Source organism: Hibiscus syriacus, unplaced genomic scaffold, assembly GCF_006381635.1.
Source record: "Hibiscus syriacus cultivar Baekdansim isolate YM2019G1 unplaced genomic scaffold, ASM638163v2 tig00110457_pilon, whole genome shotgun sequence".
Taxonomy (NCBI): domain Eukaryota; kingdom Viridiplantae; phylum Streptophyta; class Magnoliopsida; order Malvales; family Malvaceae; genus Hibiscus; species Hibiscus syriacus.
Genome location: NW_024062744.1, coordinates 1,442,449 through 1,456,701, shown reverse-complemented (window position 1 = coordinate 1,456,701; position 14,253 = coordinate 1,442,449).

The following is a 14,253-nucleotide window of genomic DNA, read 5'->3' as shown; positions in this document are numbered from 1 at the left end:
ATCGTAGACCAGTGATTAAGCAGAACTCCTTCCGCCCAAAACAAGTATACGCTGGTGGAAAATGAAACCATATCTCTTCCTCACCACGTTGTATACTGTCGGGTAGATTTGATGTCATGGTCTGAAGCCATAAATGGGTCAAATTAGCATCTCCACCCGGATGCTGTACTCTCAGCCATGGCCCGAAGCAGGTTTCCTCAAACAATTGTCTTTGAGCAGGTGAAAGCTTCGAAGCAATTGTAGTGGCCAGGCTGACTTTATTTCTCAAGGTCAATTGAGCCGAAAAAAATTTCTACAAAAACAATAAACATACCAAGTTAGATATACCAAAAACTACACTGTGAAGATATACCAAAAACAATAAACATAAAAAGTAGTAGTTTATTCTTGAAACTAAAATTTGCAACACTGTTTTGTCTTTTGGTTGAAATGAAAATCGCAACGAGAGAATCGCAACGCGAAATGACAATCGCAACGAGAGAATCGCAACGCGAAATGAAAATCGCAACGAGAGAATCGCAACGCGAAATGAAAATCGCAATGCGATTTTGGTTTCGCGTTGCGATTTTCATTTCGCGTTGCGATTCTCTCGTTGCGATTTTCATTTCTCTCGTTGCGACAGTCATTCTCTCGTTGCGATTTTCATTTATCTCGTTGCGACTCTTCTGCAAATTGAAACTTGAATGGATTGCATTACTTCAACCAAAAGACAGAACAAAGACAAAGACAAATACTAACTTGAAAATCGCAACGAGAGAATAGCAACACGAAATGAAAATCGCAACGACAGAATCGTAACGCGAAATGAAATCTAAGTGAAATGGTTAATCTATTATTGAAATGACCAGTAAACTTATCATCAGTTTCAATATGAAAAACCTACAATAATGCAAACATTTCAAAATAAAAATAATTAAAAAAACTAACCATCGGAGGTTGATTTTCCATTTCTGAATATTGTGAGGGATTTCTGACCGTGAATGGTTGTGAGGGATTTCGCCGGAGATGGGGACGGAAATCTTCGGAGATGGGGACGGATTTCTTCGCCGTAGAGAGTGAGAGATGGAGATGGGACTGAGTTGTGATTTTAGGTTTTAGGTTATGAGTTGCGATTACGGGATTTTGTCTTAATATTCGTTTTTGTAATTTGAAAATAAAATACGCGTAGCGATTATAATGGCGCTTTAAATATCGCGTTGCGATTTACGGATACGCGTTGCGATTTTATGTATTATCGTTGCGATTTACGGATACGCGTTGCGATATACGGATACGCATTGCGATTTACCCATACGCGTTGCGATTTACGGATACACGTTGCGATTTACGGATACGCGTTGCGATTTATGTGTTCGCGTTGCGATTTTCATATTCGCGTTGCGATTTTGGAAAATCGCATTGCAAATTTGTACTATCGCATTGCGATTTTCAAGAATCGCGTTGCGATTTTGGAAACTGATTTGCGATTCTGGGGATCGCGTTGCGATTTTTATTTCGCGTTGCGATTTTGTTGGTCATTTTGGCAAATCCAAAAAAAGTTGGTTAAAATCGTATATTATAAGGCATTTTTGGTCACTGAGGCGATTTTCTCTTAAGAAAATAGTAATGCATGGAAATTTCCATGCCATGCAATGAGAGATCAGTCGGTAACATGCTATTGGCGGAGGGGAATATATACGCCATCATTTTAATTAATTATGTCTCAAGTGTTAACATACCTTTTAGTTTTTAAACGTGAAAAAACTTGTATGTATACGAATTAAAAAGGAGAATAAACATTACCTTGTAATTATTTATATTGTTGAGATTTTGGACCAGAAACTTAATCTGGCGCCTCACACCAACTCGGCGATCTCAACTTTTGATGATAATTTGGTTTAAAATAATAATAGAATTAATTTTTGGATATTACTTTTCTTTTCCTTTTTCTTTTTTGTTTTGGAGTAGACCTTTCAAGAGTCCAGTTATCTACTCATGCATGAAAGCCATTCCGAAATTTGAAAGAATTTAAGTTAAAAAATATCAATTCTGGAAAATAGATTTAGGGAAAAACTTACTTAAAATAATGTTTCATTGTGAATTGTTATAGCAATTTTTGGTTTAGTGTTATAGTTAATTTCTAAAGTTTTGAAGCATTTTGGATGGCTGTTCTTAAGTTGGTACGTAGAGTTTTCTTGAGGATTAACTTTCAATTTAGATAGTTAAGTTCCAATTGGACTTTAATGAGGAGGAAAAACCAATTGATCAACCAGATGAAAAAGAAAAAGAAAAAGAATTAGAGTGCAACAGCCAGCAGTGGAAGTTTTTGACAGAATGGATTCGAGATTCGACTGATGTTTTAAAGGACTCTTTGGGTGTCCCGCCATCATCTTCATCGGTCGGCCTGAATGTACAGGCCCACCGATTACGATGAAAATCTTATGTTGAAATGTTCGAGGTTTGGAAAAGTCTCTGGCAAAGCGACGTCTCCGACATATGCTGACAGATTTGTACCCGTTTCTAATATTTTTGACGGAAACAAAATTGCAGAACAATGAGATGATGAAATTTCCAAGGAGTTGTGGATTTGTGAATGGAGGTCTTTGTCTTGCTTGGCGCCAGGATTGTGATGTAACACTAAAATCTTTTTCAGATAAACATATTGATGTAATCTTTTCCAAGGACTTGGATAGTTTCTACGGCGAGCCTGAAGAACAACGTCGAGTTTAATCATGGACTTTGTTGAGACAGTTTAACGATAACCCAAATATCCATTGGAGATTTCAATGATTTTTTTTGTTGTTGAGAAGTATGGTGGTCGTATTCACAATCAAAGACAAATGAATGATTTTCAGCAGGCCTTAGATGACTGTAATCTCACTGATATCGGATACACAAGAAGATGGTACACTTGGGAGATGATATCTCTATCTTCTGTGATGTATAATATGGGTAAATGTATAGGAAAATTTGGTTTTCTTTTTCTTGAGGTATATATACATTGCTATCGTCTCCTACTATTGTTTAAGCTAATAATTTTAGGGAATATTTTTTATTTATAAGATGACGGCAGATTCAATATTCATATTATTATACATGAAAAATTGAATTGTAATTTGAGTCACAACTGCATCGCATGAAATAATATGTGAAAGCTGATCTATTAGTTGTAATTGTTCATCTGTTGACAGTTGGCTCATTTCATCTTGTACTTTTACTTGGTTCAGAACTGGGGAAACGAGCTAAGAAGCTTGGTCTCACGCAATCTAGTCAATTTTGGATTCGAATTATTTTATGGGTAAACTATGCGTTTAAAATTTCAGTTTTGATTTATTTTAATACTTAAAATTTAGTTTTAGTTTTATTTTAATATTTTCTCGTTAAAAATTTAACGAATGGAGTGACATGAAATTATTATTCCGTTATTGATTTTCCAAACATTTTTTTTATAATCCACGTCAGCTACACAAGTGGAAAATGAAGGGGTTTTTTTTTTAAGATAAACAAGCCCTTATTCTCAGCGTTTGAAATTGAAGAAACCCATTAGGAAAACACGAGGCAATGAATACCTCTTCAAGAACCGAGAAACCATTCAAATCTGTCTTGATTTTTCAAAACGTTTTAGTTTCTAGTCAATTAAATCCTTCAAATCTCATACTACTCTTTCTTTTCTGAGTTTTTGCCCGTCTATCGTTCTTATTTTCTGGGTTTAGGGTTCGTATTTTCTGGTTTTTTTGTGTTCTTATTCTTCTGTGTTTTTCTTGATTTTACTTTGTTTCTTTGTTTTTATGGGTTTAGGGTTCTTCTTCATTCAAGATTTATGTTTTTTCTTCATTGTACTTTGTTTGTTTGTTTTTGTGGGTTCTTCTTCATTTGAGGTTAGGTTTTTCTGGACCATTGCAATGAGACGAATACAACTTCGAAAGAAAGGGATAGCTCACTCAATATATGGTATATGGTTCTTTATTTTCTGAAAAAATTAATATTCTTTGTTTTTGGTTCTTTTATTGAGATCACATAGTTTACTGGATACAAAGGTTCTGTCATAGTTTTCACGAAAATCACAATGTTTTGTTTTTGATTTGTTTACTGACTTTTGGCATGATTGGTGGGTAGGCGAGGCGCCCTTAATTGAGATGTATCACTCAATGGAAAACAATACTGAGAATGTAAAGGTTAGTTCATTTATCACAAGGGATGGAATGTGGAACTTACAAAGTCTCCCAAGGGATTATCTCAGAGGAAACAAAAGAGAAGATTTAAGGAGTGCCCTTACCAATGAATATCAATGAAAACACTCAAGACAAAGTTTACTGGGGACTAGCGAAGGAGGGCAAGTTCACGTTGAGCTCTACTGTGAAAGCTATCACCTTAATGGATGCAGCAGAACATTCATCAGATAACCTAAGTTGGGTTTGGAGAATAGCTACAACAAAAAGGATACGTTTCTTCATTTGGTTATGCATGCCAGACAGGGTGAATACAAACGAAGTTCGCGCAAGGAAAAACATGGCTCAAGATCAAAACTGTGATATCTGCCCAAATGTTACGGAGTCAATTGATCACATCCTTAGACAGTGCCGAACAGCAAAACAAGTTTGGGAAGACATGAGGAGTAGCAACCAAATTAACCTATCCGATAATGAATCTTTTAAGATTTGGATGTGTCAACACACCTTTTCGTCATACTAGGATTCACATTTCTAAAAATAAGATATAATTTTGCTAGGATTCAAACTCCTAAAAATATGATAGAGTTCTACTATTATTTAAACTCCTAAAGATAGGATCCACAAGTATTATAAATAGTCATTGTAACTCACTATTGTAACACATATACGAAATACCAAGCAAAAAATTACAAGCAACTCGTAGCCATTTTTCGAAGCATTTATATTTTGAAAGGTAAAGTTCATACATTCACATGTTATTTTTCCTTACCCTTGCTGTGTTTTGATTCGAAAGAAAACTGAGAGAAGTGTTTTTGGTCGATGAATGGGGGCGTTTTCGAGATCTATTTTTGTAGATCTAGTCCCCGAGGCTTGTGTTTTTGAAAAACTATTCGGATTTTTATAAACGGGTTGTATGAATCCGCGTGTTTTGTCATTTTTTTCTTCGATTGGTTTTTAGTTTTGACCCCTAATTCATTTTTTATTTTAATTTAACCCTTATTATTATATATATATATATATATATATATATATATATTTAATTATATTTAATTTATTTATTTATTATAATTTTTTTCATTTTTCTTTGCGTTATATTATATTATTTTCCTATTATTATATATATATATATTATATTATTATTTTTTATCTATGTTTACTTATTTACTATATTTTTTACTATATTTTCCTAACGTTATATATATATATATATTATTACTTCATTTTATTTTATATTTCTATGATTACTATTTTTTTAGTTAATATTATATGTATATTTATTTTTCATTTATTTATTATTATTGTTACTATTTAGTATTTTATTATATTATACATACATTTTTATATTTTTATATATATTTTTTATTTTATTTATACTATTTATTTATTTTCATTATGTTTTTAGTTTCTTTGCTCTTATTATTATTATTATTATTTTTAAAAAACACTTTACCTTTTTTATTCTTTTTTGTATATATATATTTTTTCTTCATTTATTTTATTTTATTCAATTTCATTTTTTTTATATTTGTTTCATCCAATTATTTTATGTTTATTATTATTGGTTTCATTTATTTCATTGGTTTACTCTTTAGTTTTGTTACTTTCTTTTATTATTATTATTTTCTTTTAACATCTTATTTTAAAGAGTATTTCCGTAAACTCATTAAGGGTAAGTAATTCGGATCAAATTTTACCTTTTAATTTAACTTGCAATTTTCTTAATCAAAGACAACTGGAAATTACGTAGTACCGAAAGGGCGGTTCAAGGGTGTTAATCCTTCTTTGACCGTAACTGACTCCCGAACCCGACACATCTTTGGAAAGACGCAAATCAGGTAAGAAATATGGTATCCGATCAACCCATTTGTTTTAAATAAATGATCGGTGGCGACTCCCAATCTACATTTTTCATGTCGAAACTCAATTCCGGGGGCCTAACCGAAAGACGGTTACGACAGCTTGGCTACCCGCTGGGGACACAGGTAAGTGAGTCAGGCTAGGGTAATTTCCAGTTATCTTTTTAATGAAAAGGGTAAGTTTAAATTTTAAGGTAACATTTCGATCCTTATTACTTACTTTTGATTATATTTTCGAGTAAATAGTTGTATTGACCGTTTTTTAATGATTTCAGCCCTTAAAGATTTTTCATCCAAAGGCTCTATACCTGAGCTCCGAACCCGTTTTAAGTGGGGGGTGAAAGCGACACCTTCGTGTGAATTTATTCATCGTATGGGCCTAGCAAGTAACCTTCGGGATTCATATACCTTATGCCTTCGTGTGAATTTATTCTCCGTATAGGCATAAGGGAATGTTTCCTCTCGAGTTTAACTTAGTCCACAGAAGCATGTGATGGGTTTAGGACTAAGGGTCTGGTAAGCCCAAGGGGGCACCGGGAAGGAGAACTCGAGTACCTTTTTTTAGAACCTAAACCCGGAGACTACAAGGAGTTAGGACCCACCCCAAAACCTCATTTTAAACCCTAGGATGCCGAAATTATTTTCTACTTTACTTTCTGTTCAAAACATGTGAACTAGAAATTTATGCGGTTAGGACTTGTTCAAAATCAACTTGCGGGATAAAGATCATGTCCGGGTAGGAATAATAAGCATGTGGGGTAGATATCATGTAGGTAGGACTTTTATTTTCTTGATTGCTTTGATTATTATCTTTACCTTACTAACTCTTTTCATTTTTTTTCCTCTCTTTTATTTTATTTCCATCATCTGCATCATTCAAAAGAGGTGTTGATCCACCAAAAAAATGTGTTTGTTAACCATAAATAATCTGCATTAATGGACAAAGGTGTTGTAATACAGGAGATTAAAAACCCCGAGGTACGACTATGGTCCGAGAAGACTCAGAAAGAAAAAGGAGACAGTCTTCAAGAAAGTTATGTGTCAGAGCTTGTTAGCTATGCCTCTATCAGCCTAAAACAGAACAATGTGCAAGAACTTCGAGACATCTGGGATAGTTGGAAGAATGATCGAAAATAGAAGTTCAGTCAGCGGTATGATGACATTGCACTTTTGCTTCATGTTAAGATCGGTGAGCCCTTAATCAGAGCCTTGGTTCAATTCTGGAACCCGGGATACAGTTGCTTCACTTTTAACCAAGAGGATACGGTACCTACCATCGAGGAGTATACTTCACTATTGCACTGTGAAAGCATTAAACTGGAGCGAGCCTACATCAAACACATCAAGAGTCAGCCTTTCAAGAACATACTGGCTAAGATTGCAGGAGTTGATGAAAAGTGGGTGACTGACCAACTCCGAAACAAAGGTAACGGGAAAGGAATTCAGTGGATCTACATAAAGAAACTAATGAATGACCACCCTGATGAATGAAAGACTATAAACCTTTTTTGCACTAGGTCTGTATGGCTTGACCATCTTTTCGAAGATTTTGGGATGCATTGACACAGCCGTGGTGGAACTGTTTGAGCAACTTCCGAAACGAGTCAACCCAGCACCAACCATCTTAGCCAAGACCTTTCGGTCTCTCAACCATTGCCGAAGAGCTGACGGAGGTAGATTCATTGGATGTGTTCAGCTCCTTCAAGTCTGGATTCACAGCCTCTTCTGGAACACTAATTGGGTTGCTTACTGCCGATTTAGCACTACGTATTCACCTTTGAGAGAGTTCATCACCATGAAATGGCATGAAGGAACTTCAAAAGAGAAGTGGATGAAAGTCTTCACTCATCTATCAAGACCGAGATATTACTTGGAGAGCCCCCTGGTTGTTCCTCAGTGACATTCTTTTCCAATGTGGGGACTCTGACACTATGACCTTACCTAAACTTTGGGATGTAGTTGGGTATGCTCCATTGTTAGCACTTAGACATTATAGGGCACGTCAGTTTGTCCCAGTAATATACGGACTAGCTAAATCAGAGTTTGAGTATCACTGTGACAACTATAAGAAGATGATCAAGGAAGCAGTCGATTCATGGAAGAAAGTATTCCGGATGGATGTGGTAACTACCAGAAACATGCTTGCTCCGAACTATGTGGAGTGGCGAAGATTGAGGAAAAATGAAAATATTCCGGTGCCAGACTGTGAGAACATACGGACCATGGAGGAACATCTCAGGCCTGTCCCTTATGGACTTGAGATAGCCAAAACAGAGTTTGAAGCTGTGAACAATGAGCTGGGGAAGAGGATAAATGAACTTGAGGCTGAGCGCTATCAGTGGAATCTAGATGCCGACTCTCAGAAAGATCGAGCAGACAAACTAGAAAGAGAACAAAAAAGAGTCTGTTTAGAGTTCGAAGACTTGAGAAAGGGGTATCAAGATAAAGTCAAGAATAACTCCAAGTTGAAAGTGGCTTATAAATACTGGAATGAGAGAGCTTGGAAGGAATAGATGAAGACTGCCCAGAGTCACTTAGCAGGCAGTCAGCATCAAAACCAATGCTTGAGAATCCGAATGGCTGATATGGATAAACAACATGAGAGAGATTGCAAAACAATAGCCGAGTTAGAAGCTATTGTAGATGGGTTCAATAAGTAAGCAAGCAAGCTTCAGATAGTGCCCTTCGACGGATGTTTACAGTGGCGTTTCCGTTGGGAGCAAGCACAACAAAGGGTGAATGCCAGAGACGCAGTCATCCGAGACTTCCTGGATCAAGTACAGAAGGTAGCTCGCCATCTACACGGCCTGGCAAGGGAAGCTGGAGTGGTCCAACAAGGCATACAACCAGTGACAGATGAAAACAAAAGACTTGTCAACCTGCTGGAAGCTGTTCGGGGTCTAGAGGATTTAGTCTGAATGTACCTTTGATTGTTTTTATGTATCTTACAAGATAAAACATTTTTGTCGAAATAAGGAATATTTATAATAATGGACACTTTTCTGGATCAATGCCTCGAACATTTCATGCATTTTTTTCATTTTGCGTTGTGCATCTACATTTCATTTTTAAGCATTTTCATAAACATGAAATTTCTTCATGGAGGATTCGATGAAGTGGTTTTAACCACATGACACCACATGGAAGCAAGATTGTAACATCAAAAGAAAAAAAAACTGAAAACAATACAGTGGGAGCATGATCAACTGATTGTAGGACAAAGCCTGCCAGGATGATCTAAGAAACGAATCCCCATATCCTAAGGGCTACGATGTTGAAGCTGTTAGCTCTTACCACATAAGAAGAACCAAACATTCCTCTGAAAACTGTAAGGCGCTTGCCGAAGAAGGGGGCATGGCATATACCATTTGCACTTAGAGGATTGTTTTGTTTGAACATGTCTTTGATCTTTCATATTTGCTTAATCTTTTAAATGATTGAATTTATGCTGCTTTCTAAGGTGGAGCAATTGAATAAATTTTAATCTTTAGTTCTTCGAATATTAAATGAATTAATGATTCTTTTAATTCTTCAAGAATTATAGATTTTTGACATATGAAAATATTAGACTTTTCTTACCATGTCTCAAACCCCAGAATAAAATACCTTGATTCTTTGCACAAAACAACTCGTGGTCATTACCAAAAGATGAAATTTTGACATTACCTCCTTTTAAAATTCTTGAACATTGGCTTTATCTTTTTGATACACTCATACCTTTCTTTGAGTCAATAAGATCACACTACTGTCTTTTTTAGACTAAAAAATAACCTTTCTTACCATTAAAACCCAAGGCATTGAGTTGTTCATTTTAACATGAGTATTCTTCTAAAGAACCAACTTGGGGCATCTCGCGAGGAGCCTGAACATTGAGACATCTGGGAAAAAAGAAGAAGAATTCATTTGAAATAATTCTATCATACATTAATTACACTGTTTTCATGTGAATAGAATTAATCTTGAAAATCTATCCCCCTGGGGATACCTCTTCTGTGAAGATTTACATGTATGAAATTATGAACGGCTTTCTTTCTTTATCCCTTCACAACAGGAGAAAAAATATATCCCTTGTGTCCTCTTTTGAGCCTGTAGTATTTTTCTTCTGATTCAACCCTAACCAAGGATCACCCTCCACACTGGGGGGCAAGGTGGAAGAAATATGCTCACATGAGCGAAGATATTGATTCAGATGAGATACCAAAAGGTGAACCAAATGCCAAGTGCGAAGATTCAATCAGAACAAAAATGGCAAAAACAAAAAAGAAAAGAAGCAAAAAAGAAGAACAAAAAAAGAACAAAAATCAAAAAGAAAAATGGACAAAAAAGCACATGCAAAGATTCCCTAAAGACAACTGGTACATCAAGCTTCAAACTATTAGATTGATCAAGCACAATCATTCCCGAATCACTGAATCACTTCACTCGAAGATCATAGAGCATCAAGAGAGAGAAACATTTTGAGCAAGATTGAAGGCATCATAATGAATTGATCATTGGTTCAACACCTTGAAACACTTGTTTGGGCCTATTTATCCATTTCTTTCATAACCATGAACCCTGGCCTACATTACGTGCCTTAAAAGTATCTTCTAATCATACATGGATTTCTAAACAGAAGAGAATATCTTCAGATTTCATCCCGCCCATCAGTATTAATCTTTGTTTGCAAAAAACAACATAATTAATTCATTGTAGAGAAAAATAACAAAGGGGGTTCAAGACGTAAATCCTGAATAACGTCTTGAAACCAAAGGAGGATTCGAGTTGAAAACCTGAAAAGGCGGCTCGAATATAAAAATTGTGCAACTGAGGCGATCACACAAATTCCTTGATAAGGCATCGCACAATCCAAATGTGACTATGAAAACTGGGAGTCGGAGAACACTTCCAGTAGAGGAGCATGCAAGCTACTCCATCAAACATTTGAGCATCAAATGCCAAACCTTTGAGCATCAAATGCCAAACCTTTGACCAAACACAATAACCTGAGACCTTTTTATCATTTCCTTACTTAACCATTTCCCAAAGATAGCTTTGATATTGGCACGTGTCAAATAGCTATAATTTATTGAAGGATTAACATTGTACTTAAACATTTGATATCCAATGAACTCTAGTTTTATGATTCGTCTCAATTGTAAAACCGTGAAAGAGACAATATTTTCAAAACTTTTGATTAAACATTTTTCGAAACTCTTTATTGATATTTTCAGAACTTTGAAAATAAAAGAGAAAGAAAAACATTTTTTTTCAAACAAGACAGTTTCTCTAGAGTGGATCTTGGTAAATGACATGTGACTCTTAGACACAAAACTCATGCTCAGAATCAATGTTGAAGCAAGAAATGAGGAACATTTGGGGCATCTTTGAAGATTCAACATCAAATATTGGGTCATTTTTTGATATTGGGGCATCATTTGGGGATTCAACATCCTAATGCAAATTATCAGACCTTTTTCAGGAGATAAAATATAACCAATTCATGTTACATGCATCTTATGCATACATTTTAGAGAATCATATTTATCATTTTCCACATACATAATTTTTTGCAGCTTTTAGAGTCAAGTTTCAACTTCAAGACGAAGGATACTCGATTCAAAAGCACCTTTAAATATTCATGTTGGTTGCTTAACTCAGCAACAAGAAGCTACACTTCGACCAACTCGACAGATTGAAAGTTTCTCTCGAAACAACACAATTTGTTTGAGAGTGGATTTCAACTTCACGATGAAGGATATCTAGCTCGAAGCCAAACTTCATAATAAAGGGGTCTCCACGGTTTCAACTTCACGGCGAAGGGAATTGTGTCCACCCGCAACATACAATACTTGGATTTCAACTTCACGACGAAGGATATTCAAGTCAAGGCTCAACTTCACAATGAAGTGGCCATCCGTGATTTCAACTCCACGACGGAGGATATCGTGCCACTCGAGACAACACAAGTTCAACTTCACAACGAAGGGACGGCTGGTTGTTAACAAACAACTTCCTAATTTCAGAGCCAATTTCAACTTCACAGCGAAGGATATTGGACTCCAGACAACGCAAGTTCAACTTCACGACGAAGGGACCGCTGGTTGTCAACAAATAACTTCTCAATTTCAGAGCCAATTTCAACTTCACAACGAAGGATATTGGACTCCAGACAACACAAGTTCAACTTCACGACGAAGGGACCGTTGGTTGTCAATAAACAATTTCCCAATTTCAGAGCCAATTTCAACTTCACAATGAAGGATATTGGACTCAAGACAACGCAAGTTCAACTTCACGACGAAGGGACCGCTGGTTGTCAACAAACAATTTCCCAATTTTGGAGCCAATTTCAACTTCACAGCGAAAGATATTGGACTCCAGACAACGCAAGTTCAACTTCACGACGAAGGGACCGCTGGTTGTCAGCAAACAATTTCCCAATTTCGGAGCCAATTTCAACTTCACAGCGAAGGATATTGGACTCCAGACAACGCAAGTTCAACTTCACGACGAAGGGACCGCTGGTTGTCAACAACCAACTTCTCAATTTCAGAGCCAATTTCAACTTCACAACGAAGGATATTGGACTCCAGACAACGCAAGTTCAACTTCACGATGAAGAGACCGCTGGTTGTCAACAAACAACTTCTCAATTTCAGAGCCAATTTCAACTTCACAACGAAGGATATTGGACTCCAGACAACGCAAGTTCAACTTCACGACGAAGGGACCGCTGGTTGTCAACAAATAACTTCCCAATTTCAGAGCTAATTTCAACTTCACAGCAAATGATATTGGACTCGAGACAATGCAAGTTCAACTTCACGACGAAGGGACCGCTGGTTGTCAACAAACAATTTCCCAATTTCGGAGCCAATTTCAACTTCACAACAAAGGATATTGGACTCGAGACAACACAAGTTCAACTTCACAACGAAGGGACGACTGGTTGTCAAGAAACAATTTCCCGATTCCAGAGCCAATTTTAACTTCAAGACGGAGGATATTGGACTCGGAACAATGCTACTTACTTGGATTTCAACTTCACGACGAAGGATATCCAATTACAGGCTCAACTTCACGACGAAGGGGTCACCCGCGGTTTCAACTTCACGACGAAGGGAATCGTGCACACAAGCATCATCCATCTTTAGATTGGATTTCAACTTCACGACGAGGGATATCCAACTCAAAGAAGGATTATCTGTCAACAAAGACCTTCGAGTTCGACTACGCTCAGCTCCAAGGCACATCATTTACAGCATAACTCAAGGCTAGAAGGGTTATCTGCCATCAAAATTGTCGAGTTCGATTCCATTCAGCTCGATGACACATCAATCGCACTACTTTCCGGTTGCAGCCGAGGTTTTCAAGTCGAGAAGAGGACCTGGGTTAGCCGTGCCTGAGTGACAAGCAACCATTTTCAAGCAGCATAGTTTAAGTCAAGAAAAAGCTATACATCAATGAAGATTTTTGAGTTCGAATCCGATCCAAGGTCTTTAAACCGAGAAGAAGACCGAAGGGCAACGGGAAGCCACGTGCTGATTCAAATTTCGAACTACGGCTTCAATTTCATATCATTTCAAGATGAACTCGACTTCACGATGGAGGAGTCATCCGTAACTCAATTCGACAGGGAGTTATTGAAACATCAGAGTCTATTTTCAACTCCACTGAACGAAAAATGTGTCTTTTAATCTTTGCCCTATCCCCGTTACACGACTATGGGTAAAGAGGGGCAGCTGTCAACACACCTTTTCGTCATACTAGGATTCAAACTCCTAAAAATAGGATATAATTTTGCTAGGATTCAAACTCCTAAAAATAGGATAGAGTTCTACTATTATTTAAACTCTTAAAGATAGGATCCACAAGCATTATAAATAGTCATTGTAGCTCACTATTGTAACACATTCGGAGAAGGATATACGACATACCAAGCAAAAAATTACAAGCAACTCGTAGCCATTTTTCGAAGCATTTATATTTTGAAAGGTAAAGTTCATACCTTCGCATGTTATTTTTCCTTACCCTTGCTGTGTTTTGATTCGAAAAAAAACTGAGAGAAGTGTTTTTGGCCGATGAACGGGGGCGTTTTCGAGATCTATTTTTGTAGATCTAGTCCCCGAGGCTTGTGTTTTTGAAAAACTATTCAGATTTTTATAAACGGGTCGTGTGGATCCGCGTGTTTTATCGTTTTTTTTCTTCGATTGGCTTTTAGTTTTGACCCCTAATTCATTTTTTATTTTAATTTAACCCTTATT